This window comes from Herpailurus yagouaroundi, unplaced genomic scaffold (assembly GCF_014898765.1).
Source record: "Herpailurus yagouaroundi ecotype Mexico unplaced genomic scaffold, PumYag 67702, whole genome shotgun sequence".
NCBI lineage: Eukaryota > Metazoa > Chordata > Mammalia > Carnivora > Felidae > Herpailurus > Herpailurus yagouaroundi.
The window spans coordinates 4079955-4086134 of NW_024420501.1; the positions used below are offsets into that span (position 1 = coordinate 4079955).

The 6180-nt window shown below is 44.9% G+C and overlaps 1 long non-coding RNA gene across 1 annotated transcript in view; it reads left to right on the plus strand.

Moving 5' to 3' along the window:
- Positions 1–1133: 1133 nt before the first annotated feature.
- Positions 1134–6180, plus strand: part of LOC121025837 (uncharacterized) — a 56110-nt gene continuing 51063 nt past the window's right edge. Inside the window, exons 1-3 of the long non-coding RNA XR_005788163.1 lie at positions 1134–1277; positions 3069–3104; positions 3935–4108. This is a non-coding gene — a long non-coding RNA (uncharacterized LOC121025837). The remainder of the gene's footprint in view (positions 1278–3068; positions 3105–3934; positions 4109–6180) is intronic.

Consider the following 6180-nt stretch of genomic DNA (forward strand, 5'->3'; position numbering starts at 1 on the left):
ACAGACTGTGTTTTATTCATTTTTATAATGTCTGCCCAGCATACAGTATATTGAATGTGGCGAGACTCAGTACATGTTTGCGGAGTGAATGAATGGTTCTTTTTTATTGTAGCAAAACATACATAACATAAAATTTAACTTTGTCACTATTTTAAGTGTATAGTTCAGTGGCATTAAGTACATTGGCATTGTTGGGCATGGTTTTCTTTTACTAACCTAAGGGATGTATGTTAATTGCAGAAAAGTTATATCATCAGAAAGAAACACAACCGAACCCCCCATCCAATTCTACCATCCATAGAAAGCCCAGACGTAATCACTCTTAACACGTTGATGTATAGCCTTCCAGGTTTCTTTGTGTACATTCATTCCTGTCCACATAAGTTATAGAAGTGATCGCATTATACATATTGTACAACAACCTGCTCTTATTTCCTTAACATGTAGTCAATATTTTGTCATATTAGTGTTAATATTTACAGATAAGGGTTGTTTTTGATCTGGTTGTAGGTCATCCACTGTTTTTCTGACATATACCTCCAGGAGCCATGCTGATGAGTGGGGGTAAGGACACAGATGAATTCTGTGCATTATTTGTTTTTCTCTGCATATGGTGTATAATAACAACACTGGTATGGGGCCTGAACTTCTGTGTGTAATTTGAGGATTGCAGAAGGCATTAGGCATCTTTTTGCTGAGGCCCATGTTTAGGTCAAGGGTCTGATGACAGCATTGCACCAAGGGAGGGCAGAAGAACAATCTGTCCTTAGAATGGAATGTCACTCCAATCCAAAATCTTCCTCTGGAGAACTTGTCATTCAATGCCTGACTCTCCTTGTTACTGACCTGGGGAAAACACATACTGAGCAACAAAATGCTACCAGAGACTAGACCTTGTCGGTGTTCTCTGATGCCTAGTAGGACCACTGCAGAAACCAACATTAATGAGACTGTTGCTAGGAGACGGGAGAGCCAAAAGCCCATGGCATTGTAGGGGTTCCACGGGAAACCAAGGCAATTTAAGTGTGGTTTAGATCAGAGGTTTAGCTATTAAAATCTGTTCCTTGATGCGCATGTGCTTTTTGACATGTGATGTTTAATATGATTTTACGTTTTTGGAGGAATTTGACGATAATCCCAAGGCATTTCATTTCTTTCCATAGAGCTAATCCCTTCTTCAGAGCCCAGCTCGTTTTCAAGTGGCTGCTCCTGTTTTTCCCCCACCCCTTCAGTGCGACAGCCTCAGAGCTGGTGGAAAGGCAGAGCGCAGGCAGCTGGTAAGTAGCTGAGAAATCTTTTGTAAAATAGATCCCCAAAATACGCTTTGCAAAGTGAACAACATGTTTTGATGGAGTAGAATAATACAGAACGATCTAGGAATCCCTGATTCTAATCACCAGTATTTGGAAGATGGATTAATTAAATTCTAAATGTTCCACAGTCACGTTACTAGTTAAAGCTTGTGTCTTACATGGTAAGTGGGCCGCCGGAGGGAAATCTAGAAATGTCCCCTTGTGATTCCGGTAAGATATTTCCCAACATATGACTTGATGAAGTTGCTACCAAGATGACAAATTGTGTTCGGAACAGTATCTCAGCTTTATGATGTTTGGATGAGGCTTGAGAAAATGGGTTACGATTCAAGATGTTCTCAGATCTGAGTCCCTGTCCCAGTGTGGAAAGAGTATGAGAAAACTGTTACTTGGCAATGGGAAGGATACCATGCCTCATTTTTTTTTTTAATTAAGAAAATCATGTGACTGGATGTCCGTACAGGAGAGAAAGTGAGGAGGGCAGCCTGTAACGTTCGGCTTAATTGCTTCATGTGAGAGACGAACATGTGTTGAAGGGGAAAGATTAAAAGTTGGTTTTAGGCTGAAAAATCGTGAAAATGAAATAATGAATATTGTGGCTGTGCCTTTATTTTGAAAATCATCTATTTGTACTTGTGGACATCGATTTGTACTGTAAAGGCAGAATATTCTCAGTGCCTCTTTATTTCACAAGGGATGGAAGAAGGAGACCAGAGATTCTTATCAAAAAAGCTTTTATGTTTGTTTCTGAAAAGTGTCTGAAAATGTGTAAGATGTTGTGCCCCCTTTTACCTAGAAATTGCATTTGTAGATCCATTTCTGCAAGAAAACAAACCAAAAAAAAAAAACTGGAGCAGTTTATTTCTTTTGAAATTCAGACTCTTTTGACACTTCAGCAGGAAGGAAGGAGGAAAAAAAAAGCATACGTAGATTTGTGAGTTAGATGACAAACAGCGATCAAGGAGGAAACATAAGAAAGAAAAGCTTTAAAGAAAACCCACAAGATGGGCCATTTTTCCAAGCTGAAAATGTCCGCTGGTGGCATATTTTGCACGGGGAGTAGGGAAGAGCGTGCCGAAGGCAGAGGGAGGGGGGCATTGAACTGAGCACTGCGGCAAAGAGAATGACTGACGCATCCTGGGACATGTGACCGTTCTCTGGTGTAGTGAAGAAAATTTTCCAGGAGTCCATCTTGTATAAGAAATTCTACACCTACTAACCTGAAAATAATACTGTAATCTTCTTGTAACTCACACTGAGTTTGTTTCCCTGGATCTCCCCCTGGCCCGTAGGTACATTTAGGCTTTGTTTTGCTTGTCTTTATCCCTAGACTTTCTTTTCTGTGCTCCCACTGTTTTTATAGCCGTCATGAAAATACTGTCTGTCCCCTTTATGATAAAAATTTTGCATATTAATTGTTTAACATTTGCAAAAATTACCCTCAGTTCCTCTTTCCTGAATATGTACAAATGAATGTGTAGAAATGTATATTTGTATAGGAAATGAAAATCATATGTGCATACAGTTTTGCAACTTGCTTTAATCATCATTAAACAACATATGGAGAGCGATTCGTCATTTTCTAAACATTCCATAAGAATGCAGGGTTCTATGGATGCATAATTTCTGATCACTTAAGTGTCCCACTAAATGTCTAGTTATCGAATGTTTGTAGGTGCAATTTTTGCTGTTATCATTTAAAGAATATCTTTCCATATAAATCTCTGTGTGCTTTTCTGGTTTTTGTTTCCCTAGGATAAATTTGTAGACGTGGAATTTCTGGATCAAATGGTATGAACCAGTTTAAGATTTGTCCTCCACCGCCTCCTTAAACACTATCGCCTAATTTATTTATCATATGTGGTGACAATATTATTTCCCAGTTGTTGTTTGCCTATTGATTTTGTGTCATTCATGCAGCTTTTTTTTTTTTTTTCCCCATGTTGCGGCCTTATAATTTTAGATATCCACAGCTATCAATTTTCTGATTTGGGGATTTATTTCTTTTCATTGATGAGTACACTCACCTGCCTTGTTTTCCATTCCGTTGCTTCATTTTTTACAGTTAACTCTGATTCATCTGGAATTCACTTTGGTGTATGGTATGAATTTGGAGGATCTAATGTTGTTTTTTTTCCAAATAGGTCACCAATTGTTTCAGCATCATTTATTGAATAATCCAACCTCCTTCCACTGATTTCAAATGGCAACAACTTCTCTCCCGTTAGCTAGGGCAATAGTGTCCACAGGTCAGCCATTTTCTTTCTGCCCCAGGTGGTCCCTTTCCGCAATAGTATTTGTACCTTCTTGCAGCTTCCGGTAGCATTCTAAAGCATCACGTTCGTGCTTATGCCTTTCAAGGATTCTAGACACATGCAGTATAGCTCAGTGGTTTTCAGACAGGATTTTTAAATTTTAAATACTCCCAAACTGTACTTTTATCAGATGCTTTTTACAAATTAAAACTGAGGGAAGTGAATATATAAAACCACTGTCCCAGATGTCCTATTCCCCTTGGACACAGTTGGCATCCTAATTGTGGGTTCAAAACATACCTCCCACCCCCCGGGGTTAGTGTTACTGGTAAGGATCCTCCTTCAACCTCTTTTTCTACTCCTCAGGTGCTCGGAGAATTAAAGCTGTCTGGACTCAGTTCCTGGAGTTTTCTAGAATGGTATAAGAAGGAAATGTAAGAGCTGTGAGAGGAGCAGAAATAAATAACGCTCGCCAGCCTGTTGCTGGCAGTAGTCTGATCTAGGGATTTAAAGGAGGTAGACTGCAACCGTCTCTTGTAGGTAAGGACACACCCCAGTGCTTCACCTCTTTTCACTGCAGGCGGAAGGCTCAGGCATGAAACAGACTCTTAGTCTTAGTGGGAGAAGAGTTAAGTGTTGCTTACAGAAATATTTGATTATTAAAATCACCTGCCACCCACTGCTGACACCCCCCCCCCACCCCCCATCCCCACGTCTAACACAGCCTTCTTTGTCTCTTGACTTCGGAGTCTGGCCTCTAGCCTTTGCTGATTCAGGAAGAAACACAGGGGGCATTGGGTGGGAGGATGCCTTGCGTGCCTTCATTGCAAGGGGCTCTTTTGGCTCACAGCCACGGCCCGGTCACTTCTTGACTTGTCGCATTAGGCTGTGATTTGTTTGTGACTGGAGGCTGGTTTCCCTGGCAACAGCAGCTCATCAGGGCATGCGTGTTGACTCCTCTGCAGTGGCAGAATGCGGCTGTGGGGGCCGCAGTCACTGAAGGCGCGCTTGTGCAGTCATGATGTCAGTTTCTCTGGGCTAAGCTGCCGTCGCTATTGCATATCGAGTGTTGTGTTATCTTGTAATACTTGGAAGGCTTTGAGCTGCTCCCTTTTCCTTTCAAATTACCTGCTTTCGCTGTATCCAGCAGTGACCACGAAGTATTCCCAGTGTTTGAGGCCACTGATGCCCCCCAGGCCCTAAGGGGATTCATGGTAGTGTGGGCGCAGGAAACCGGCTGCTTGCTTTCAGACCTCCACCTCTTGCTGGTTGCATGGCCATAGGACGATTACTTAATGTCTCTGTGCTTCGGCGCTCTCAGATGTAAAATGCAGATTAATAATGGCACCTTTAGAACAGTGTCTGTTACATAGTAATGTTTGTATGAGTGTTGGCATTATTATTTGTAGATAGTAAAGGACAATTTGCCCTGAAATAGACTTGGGCTGCAATGTACAAACTTACCCTCTAAGGCCCACCGGTCACGTAACACACACACACATTTACCCTTGCAGCACCCACACTCTGCGCATGGCACATGGACAGGCACACAGTCATCTCCTACGTCACTCACACTCCCCCAAAGACACACATATTGTCTGTGAGGCAGAAAGTCTCACGTCAGGGACATAGACCTGCCCCACATGACGCGACTCGCCCTTCCGTAAAGACTTTCCCACGACCCACCCACAGTCCCGACATCACAGACTGTCCCAATAGCACTCGAGCCCTTGGTGTGGCCCAGGCTCTCTAGCAAATACAGACTTACCCCACAGGACACAGACATGTCCTACAGGACACACACCACAGAACATGGCCTCTGCCCACAGCCCACAGATTTCTCCCGGTGCCCCGCTGACTAAATCCAGAGCTGAGATTCTCCCGAGGGCACAGACTCCCCTCGCGTCCCGAAGACACTCCCTAGAGCACGCAGGCGCCCCACTTCAGGGCACGTGGCCTTACCCCATAACACAGATGCGCCCTAGAGCACGTGGACCGTCCACAGAACACAGACGTCGCCCCAGAACATGGTTCCTGACGCAGCTCAGAGACCCATGTGGGAAGGCACGCTCCCCCACGGCAGCTACACTTGCTCCATGGCACAAAGAGAGGCACCGCGGAATGCATGCACACCGCCAGGCCCAGTTCGCTCCACAACAAATACAGTTACCACATGACGCCAACCCTTGCCTCACGGTGCGCTCGTTTGCCCCACATCTGGGCCTTCGCCGGCCACGCACACTTGCGAGACAAGGCGTGCCGTGTCCCTCCGTCAACATACGTGCCCCACGTTCCTTAGACACGCTGCAATAAATAGCCATCCCTCTTCCCCAGTGCACAGCACCGCATCGCAGCGTGCACGTGGGCCCGACAATGGACAGATTGGCTCCACAACAGACACACTCATGCCGCGGCACCACCTAATCTGTCTCCAAGGTGTCCGGAGCCACTCCTCAGGGCTCACACAGCCACCCCTCAGGGCGCAGTCGCAGACGTGATCCAGACTACCCTCACTCATTTCGCAACACGGAGGCCACCCACAACACACAGACCCATCCCACAGCACGGCGGGGGGGGGGGGGGGGGGGGGGGGGGGGGGGGGGGGGGGGGGG